Genomic DNA, 9,128 nt, shown 5'->3' on the forward strand with positions numbered 1-9,128 from the left:
TTTTAAATTCATTTCTAAATTGCATAGTTTTTTTTATTTCGTAACCAGCTCTAAAATTATGGAATTGACTAGTATATTTTAAACGAATAAAATCTGAAACAAGCAGTCAAGGAGAAAACCGCTAAACAAACAACGTTCAGCTGAATCGACTATTTTAAACTTATTTTAGGGAACAAACAGAAGAGATACAGTCTATGCAAAATGAAGTGTAAAAACCACCCGAGATTTATTCGCAGAAGTCTCTTACCTTGACGGTGATGTACAGTGCTTGACAAATGGGACGGGCTGGAGTGTAATCGTCACCAACACGCATAGGGTAGGAAGATGGTGGCAAAAAACAGTGGTATGGTAGTCAGCGCTGTCCATGACAAAACATCAGTGTCAATGCATCCTATCGAGGAACAATAGAAAGTTTATAATGGCTACTCCTTAAAAGACAATTCAGTTAAGCTGGCAAAACTTAAATACATGACGGGTATAGCGCCGGTGAGAAGCCACACATGTGAACTGCTGATTCCATATTGCGCCATGTTGTTCAAGATTCGTAAGTTGCCGACATTAGTTGATTTGATAAGAGAAGAATAAATATCGAGTTACAAAACCTTTAACTTGGACTAATTTGTTAAACCAACTGCATTGGCTCACAAATAGCCAAACTACACGACGGGATAATAATAAGGGCTTAAGTTAAACTATTGATACACAAAAAGCCTTTGAAAGAGAATGCGTTCGAGAAGATTGTTACCTCTTGGCGGGTTGAAAATAAGTCGCCTTTCCTCGCTGTTCCGGACATTGACAACAAACAGATGTTTTCGTTTGATTGCTCCTTATAAGCAAGTTGAGAACAATTAGAAAATCATCAAAGTAGTAGACAAAAGAACTCATTAATTTAGCACGCATTTGTCTGTTCCTCGTGGATCACGTTTTGGCATCATTAGCGCCGGAGATCAGTAGCTATTCACTGACTATTCCCAATGGCAATCATGTACAGCAGAAACAATGAACAATTAAATTAAAACCTATAATGCCAGTTCTTCACCAGTGATTAGATAAAATAAGAGGACGTAAGGTGTTGAATTGTCTCTGGAAAATTACCAGGAAGTATCCTCAAGGGAGGAAGTTATCAAAGAAAAATAACACATGGTAATTTGAGAGACTTTTCTTTCTAATTAACATTAACCTTAAGCCGGAGGATTTTGCGATAAACAAGAGTTTGTTTTCGCAAAAATAAAGTTATGATCGTTGTTTTTCACTTTCATGCCAGACTGCAAAATACCCAGCCACTTATGTTAATATGTATGGCGTGTATTGTTGTATTCTTTGTTCATCAAAGTATGCCGCCGCAAGAGCAAAATAGTACTCATCGCGTAAAATTGTGATATGATGCACAAGAATCTTTTACATAATAAATAAGGCAACCGTCCCATGTCAGAATTTGTCAATAGGCGGCGCAAGGACATCTGAAAGCAAAAATAAGCAATTCTGAAATTCATGTTTTCGATACAATCGCTTTCTTTGAAAATATTTCAAAAAACGTTCATTGTCAAACTAAAGTACCGTCACTTTGCGATCTTTTTTAATGAATAAATAGTTATTGTGCATAAAAAACCATATGTAAAGAAACGCTTTAATTGACAGGTCAGAAACTCGCGCTTTATCTCTTGTGAAAAATATGGTATCATTAGCACAGAAAACGTTCCTGTCTGTCTTTACAATTTAACAGCAACCATTAATGTAGAAAGAGTGCGAAAACTATTATGACTGAAACAAAACATGAAAAAGGATAGAATATCAAATGTGATTATTTTTATGATTACCCTCTGATCATAACAAACTTGTTTTTTTCCGCTTTCTATTTTCCCTAGGGGGCCAATCTGTTCCATTGTAAATCTTTCTTTTGAGAAAAATGTGATACCACTGGTTAAAACCAAACAGTACAACATTGATTACCCTTTGTAAACTGATAAAAGAACTGATTAGTGTTGTACTATGAATGAGATCTCAATAAAGGAACACGGTCCAGTTGTCCCGGGTAGGCGAGTTGTCCCTAGCAGAGCGTTAATTAACAAGGCAGCTAGGGTAACCCTGGCTGCCTGGCATTTATATCGGCGAGTTTATCATAGAATATAAGGCTAAGAGCAGACTTCTGGGTGTTACCATAAATAAAAATCTGAGCGGGATACCTCATCTGCAAGAAGGCATTAAAAATTTCGCAAATAAATTAAGCCTCCTGAGGAAATCCAAGTTTCTACCAAGTCTTGTGTGCGAGTCGTTTTATCGGAAGCTTATCCAGCCATCCATTACGTACGCGTTCTTATTTAAGACATTGGAAAGACAACATTACCGTGCTGCCAGAGTCATTTTTGGTCTTCCATTGGAAATGCCAACAGTTGACGTTTTAGCCACAGTAAAGTGGAACACCTTAATGCATCAATATAAACTTTCTATAATTGAGCTTTTTACAAAGGTTTCTATGGTATGCTTCCACACGCTTTAGCTGAACAGTTGATAACGCACAGCAACATATCTGTTTCAAGAATAACGAATGGGTTGATAGCTCCGAGTTTTGCGTCAAAATACGGCCAAAACTCCATTGCCTATAGAGGGGCTGTCCTCTGGAACACCATAGATCGTTCAAAATGTTCTATTTTAGATTGCATGGACATAAAATCCTTTTTGAAAAATGTCGTTTAATGTTATGTTTTTAAGATTTTAATGTCAACGTTTTAGCTCCGCAAATAATTAACAATAGATCTGAGAATTTCATATATTTTTAAATGTCTTCTTAGATTTTAGAATGCCTATTTTATTAGGAATGATTTTATTTTATTTTATTTCCTTGAATGTAGTTTTAATAATTTTTTAGCATTTTATCACTAATTTATAATTTTGTACACGACCCCACAAGCTTTTAGCTTTGAATTTGATTTCGTGTATAAAAAATAAAGATTGATTGATCCTCCGGACGCCTTGTTCCTTTAAAAGAGGCACTTTTGTACCAGGGCAGGTGAAAAAACAAGGAAAACGAATAGACCATTTTACAGTTGTGGCTAAGTTACCAGGCCTAGCAATGGAAGCGAGGCTGCCGGTGACCCTGTTTTGATACAAACCTTCATGCTTTTGTAATGTTAATATGGAGTAATTAGCGTTACAACAACACAATTTACATGATAAAAGCAGTGAGGTCTGTATCAATGCAAGGTCACCGGCAGCCTCACAGCCATTCATAGGCTTGGTCGCTGAGCAAACAACTGTAAAATGGCCTATTAAACAAGGTTTAAATTTTCCTTTATTGTAATGTGGACTGCCTTAGTTTGATAATGGCATCACCATGCTCGAGTCTTTATATCTAGAACAACAAGTTCAGATCCAGAGCGTACAGCAAGGAGTGGGTAAGTTGTTGTAGTTCTCGCGAATTGTGGATGTTTCCGGATTCCGGATTCAGTCCGGATTCTGGTCAACCTCGTTCCTAGGGTCCTCTCCTACCCGTCCCTACAGAGCGAGAGAGAGAGACCCTGGTTGAGTCTGTTCAAGTGGCTCCAGAACAAAATTAATTCCGAGGGAGGAGTCCTTTGTCTCACAATTTTGTGTCTCGTTCACGCAATGATCGAAAGGGTCCTTACAAGCAAGATAGATTTGCTAGCCCTCCAGCTATAACTAAAATAAGAAATTTCTGCCCAAACAGAATTGCCACTAGATAAACAAGTTTGTTATTTTTCGGAGGATAAAGCGAAAACTCGCGTTATCACAGTTTAACCGACGACACCAATCGCTAATAAAATTCTACGATCTCAATGAGTTCTACACAAGCGTGTTTATATCGAAGGGAAAATCCCTCTATGTTAAACTTGCATTGAAAGTATCAACGTTTGCCTGACAGCGGCTGCTGGTAATCAGGCTGAATCACTATACTGCAAGTCCTACACCATTAGCGGTTTTAGCGCTTCGGCAGCAGGGAATTCATATTTGCTGAACCTTCAAAATAATATTTCAGATCTTGTGACTTTTGTGACAATAGTCTGAAATGAAATGTCAGCTTTTTCCACTCCCTATCTTTGTTACAATGAGCAATAGAAAAACGTGTCGCTTTTAATGGTAGATAGAGATATAATATAGTGCAAATGCAAAGGATGAGCACAACGTGAGGGATGACAACAGGAAATCAGGCAGTATTAACAGAGATAAAACAGACAACATAACCTGTCAAGCGAAAGGCTTTCTTGTACATGGTCCATATGAAAACTTTATTTAAAAACACATGCAGCCCAGTTATTTCTTAAAATCCTCTAAAACTAAGCATACCTAACCCTCCAGAAAAATAAAAAAGGAACTATAAACGGTTGGCTGTCGTGCAAGCAAATTTTTAACAAAGATGCTTCCGGCCATTTGGTTGATTTTAAACGACGACGAAAAAAACTGCAAGACCCATAGCTGTAAATAAAAATATACTCTTTCAAGATTCTGTTTACCTCTTTTCATTTGAACAATATCTAGCTGTGTCCGGGGCGGTGCATTCTCTCTTCCTGTTCATCGCGCAGAATGCCTATTGTTCTCGGGACATTTACTTCCAGTTAAAAAATGTTGTAGATCTGTCATATCGCGCGTCATTATGCATAAACGCTTAGAAAGAGCTTCGATCAGTGGTGGCCATGAACGCACCACGACGGTCATTAACTTGATGAAGGCGGCAAACTTAACAATGAACGCAGAGCGCTATTGTCTTTTCTTTTGTTTCGCAAAACTGCACATAATAATTATGCGCATACTTCGTACGGAACATTTCATGACACGGTTTTCCATTTTGCTTTATAGCATGGGCAATTTTTTAGATTCGTTTTGTTTGGACAAAAGTTATAACTCACAAAGAATGATGAACTGTCAAATTATCTCTGCGCAAGCGAAATAATTGTGTTCAGTGAAAATAAAAACAACGTTTTATTTGTGAGTTTTTGCGTTCGGAAGCTGCCGAGGTTGCATAACGAGCTTAATAAAAGAAAAAGATGCACCATTTGGAAAGATTGCGCTTAAAACTATTAAGTTATCTATTACCGCTACAGCGCTTTCTCTGAAATCTTTTGTGCAGCTAGTAGTTGACATCCATTGGTGCATTTCGATCCACCGGCACCCCTTTGTTCTGTCATGATAAATATTCCAGTTTTCTTCCTTTGCCCAAAATATTCGATCTGTTATGAAGATGTGCCTCGACCTATTTAATTCATTTCCGAGGTCGGTGGGAACGGCGACGCTTGATACATCTTTTCTGCTTCCTTACGAATTATATAATCGTAGTCTTGAAAACAAATACATTTGTTTTCCAATGGGCCCTCCACAACATAGAAATGGCAATTCAAATCCAGTGCGTAAATTATTTTTGACTACACAAGCGGTGAATCCCCGATTTCGGCAAGATTTCCGCACAGGTCCCTACTTCATTATGCATACACTCCTTTGTTTCAAGAAAACAATAGCGATAACAATAGGCGTCCTTTGGGACTGTGGCGCTTTGTTCTTTCTATTTAGAGGTTTTTTTTCTAAGTCTATATGGACTTAAAAAAAGTTGGTCGAACTTCTGTCTGAAATACGGAAAATCGAACAGTTTTTCCTGCAATTTCGGCACTTTTCTTGCAATTTTACCCATTTTTCAGTTTTAGAATAAGCGCAACAAGTGGAGTTTCAAGCAATCGTTGTAATAGGGTTCAGATTCGCAAACATAAGAAACAAACCAAATAAAAGTACTGTTATAAGAAATTTAATGGCTTCCTGCTCTTTTCATCGTGAAATTTTCATTCCTGTCTGCTTAAAAATTCGCCGAGACACTGCAAAGTGTATATTTTCTTCCTTTCCTGTATTTAGGATCACGAACGGTGCGATTTATCGCTCTTTGTAGAGATCGGCAATATGCTCAATGATACTTCCAAGTAAATAGCTTTGGTAGAGATCCATGGATGTTCCCGTACGAGGCATACTTCGTTTCACTCCCCATCATGTCTTTTCAATGCCCTGCTGTGGGCTCGTTTGTCTGGGTTGACGAAGTTTAGGCGATGGTTAACTGCGGTGAGATGATGTTAGCCCTTGTCTTGTAGGCAGTTGTAAACTTTCCGGCCACAGGTAGCTAGGGCTAATATTTTTTCAAGGAAAGTTTACGGTCAGAAAATTAATGTGTTCTAGCGGATTGAAGGCTATCCATTGCAGTGTTTTTTCTTGAGCATCGCGAAACAGATCCATCTCCCGATGTGGCACTTTGTCTTTGCCAACTGACTGCGTTTTCACACAGGTTTTGGACACGGAAGACGAAAGTAAATTGTTTTCTTTGCACCACTTTATGCACAACTCTGGAAAGGCTATAAAGCAGGGACAATTTCCAAATGATCAAATCTCCCATTGCTGTGACCCTTTTACTTCGATAGCCATCTTGATTATTACGAAAACACAAGTTTGCTTCAAAAGAAGGGAAATGTGAAACGATTTTAATTGCAATGAACTCGTGCATGAAAGTTTCCCATGAAAGATGCTCCAATCAGACTTTAAGCGTGGTATACTCTTCCACGCAGTGAACTTATAAGTGTGCCGCACGCACGGGGCATGAAGGAAAAGCAGGTCACAGCTTACAGCAATACTGGAAAACCTAAAACTATCACATGGACTAACCTTAAGCCTAAACAGTGCCTTTAGTCGTAATTAGGGTTACGGTTAGCATTATTAAAGGGATGGGTTGTTTCAAGAGTAGTAAAACAGGGATCTCTAAACGGTAACCTACAAGTGTAAGTTTGATTGTAAGTGCTCGGCGCGGCACGTGTATATAATTACGTATCATTGTTATGTAAATAGTCAGCCAGAATTCAAAATAAATATCATTTTCAAGGTGTGAATTAGCAACTTGACACGTTAGCTCAGTGGCAAAGAACAGGGACAAGTAATGCAGAGGTTTACAGTGGGTCGGAGTTCAAGGCAAGCTGCGAGTGACATATCATGGGATAAAATGGCAGAAAAAGCCGAGCGGGATCTGGAAATAAGAACAAGACGAAGAGATAGAAAGGGGAAAGCTGGGACAAAAACGAGTAACGGTGTGGGCGATGAAGGGAAAGAAGAGACAGAGGGAGGGAGAGAAAAAATGAGATCCGTTTTTATTCATCCCGTAAGTACAAATTACCCATGTATATATTCGGTTCTCTTGGGTATATGTATTGTTCTACAAAATAATAGCGCGAATGAATAATTAATTTATTCTGCATGCATAATGAAGTAGGGACCTGTACGGAAATCATTCCCCGATTTCCTCTGCATGTGCCAATATTTGAAGAGGAAAGCATCCCCGATAGATTGACATTCAGATATTTTGAAGTTCGTTACGCTTTCGATGTTAACGGATTTTGTCCACTATTTACAGCGCAGCGTTTGAGATTTTGTCTAGACTAGTCAGGACCTTTAAGGTCAGGTACACAGTTTCATGGCTGCACTTTCCATTTTACGCTCTGCGGAGACAAATCTCACACTTATCCCCCGCTCCCCCAAATTCTTTGTTTGTAATCTCCCAGATTCTGGGAGACACGTGACCGGACCCAATCATGGTCTCTCGACGACAGAAGAAAGCTAAGTAAATGTAGTTTACGATAAAAATATTGTTTAAGCGAGTTTTCCTTTTGGTAAGTGTCAGGATCGGAGCCGGTAAGACGTGAAACCGCCGAGGGTTCTTCTATTGAATTCATCGGGTATCGCATGCCGCAGCACGAGCATAATCACTACACAATGTTATTCGCAAGGCATCAATCAACAAAAGTTTGTCAGGAAATTCCGATATTTAAAATATCTTTCCCGTGGCGTCCACTTACACGGTGGTTTCACGTCTTACCGGCTCCTGACACTGCAAGGAAAACTCGGTTAAACTTTATTTTGTATCACAAACTATATTTATTGAGACTAAATATAAAATAAGTATGCAAGGCTGGTTGTGCGGCTGTGAGGTTGCATATTTTGTTTGTTAGGATTTTATTGAAACTAACGCGCGTACGAATTTTTCCCCGAAGAACATCCGCGAAGGTCGGAAGTAACCTTAACTGGTGACCCAGGGATTTCATATGTCTACTTTGGGCGAGGATTTTGTTATTGATCCGGTCCGAGTTCTGTTGATCCGATCCGATCCGGTCCGATCCGGGTTTTGTTCTCTTCATCTATTCGCAAAATAAACGTTTTTTTGCGATTTATACAACTTTTTGTTCACCTCAATGTCGCACGCGTCCGTTTGTAAACAGCACTCGACCAAGAGGACAACTTTTATAGTCCATGTCCTGATTTACGCGTACACACTACCGACTTTATCTGAAGCCTCTTACGCAGACTTTAGAAGTAAGGATTGCATGACGAGCCAAAACATTCTACGTGTGTGTTGAATCCATCCGGCCATCTTGGCTCAAACCACAACAACATTAATATGAAAGATGGAAATACACAAGAGTTAAAGGTTATGCCAAAAGTGTTTTCGTTCTTCTCCATAACAATTTTTCCACTCTAGTGTTTCACTTGATTTGCGTTAATTGTTGATTTCAGTTTACAGTGTCCCCAATTAGCGCTCCAGCGCTAGAACGACTAGACACTTAAATAAAGTTCCTTTCCTTCCTTTCTTTTTACTTTGTAAACTGGTGGGGTAAAGTACAATTTTGAGATAAAATCTCTACTCTTACTTCTCTAGCGCAATCGATGTTGTAACTCAGTGTTTCTGTGTACGCGACATTATTTTGACACGGTATAAGAGTACTCAAGGCCTTTTCTAAAATCCGTATCTAGGCCAGTACAAACCTAGTTTTGTTCTATACTCCGTTTTGGAAAAATCAGTCCTTGTTTCATACTCCATTACCCGCTGATAATTTTAAAAGATAGAGAATAAGTGTAATTCCGAGTAAATGCATTGTCTGTAATACAGGCGACAAATGCAGAGAAAAGTCTACTCATAATATTTCGATATAAATTTATATCATCTTCAGACTGAGGTGATCAACAGGTAGCAGATGGAGATGGTACATTAGCATTAATAAGCACGTGAAGAAGAGAAGAAAGGAGAGGGGAATAGGAGAATAGGCAAAGTTCTCTGCTGGCTTTCAAACCAATGTTCAAAGAAGGTTCTGAGCGCTTGA

General features: G+C 38.8%; 1 long non-coding RNA gene across 2 annotated transcripts in view; it reads right to left on the bottom strand.

Moving 5' to 3' along the window:
* Nucleotides 1–220: 220 nt before the first annotated feature.
* LOC137967706 (uncharacterized) overlaps nucleotides 221–9,128 on the bottom strand; it is a 14,263-nt gene continuing 5,355 nt past the window's right edge. For both annotated transcript variants that reach the window (XR_011116566.1, XR_011116565.1), the window contains 2 exons: nucleotides 746–826; nucleotides 221–391 (listed from right to left, as the gene is read on the bottom strand). This is a non-coding gene — a long non-coding RNA (uncharacterized lncRNA). The remainder of the gene's footprint in view (nucleotides 392–745; nucleotides 827–9,128) is intronic.

Source organism: Montipora foliosa, chromosome 8, assembly GCF_036669935.1.
Source record: "Montipora foliosa isolate CH-2021 chromosome 8, ASM3666993v2, whole genome shotgun sequence".
Taxonomy (NCBI): domain Eukaryota; kingdom Metazoa; phylum Cnidaria; class Anthozoa; order Scleractinia; family Acroporidae; genus Montipora; species Montipora foliosa.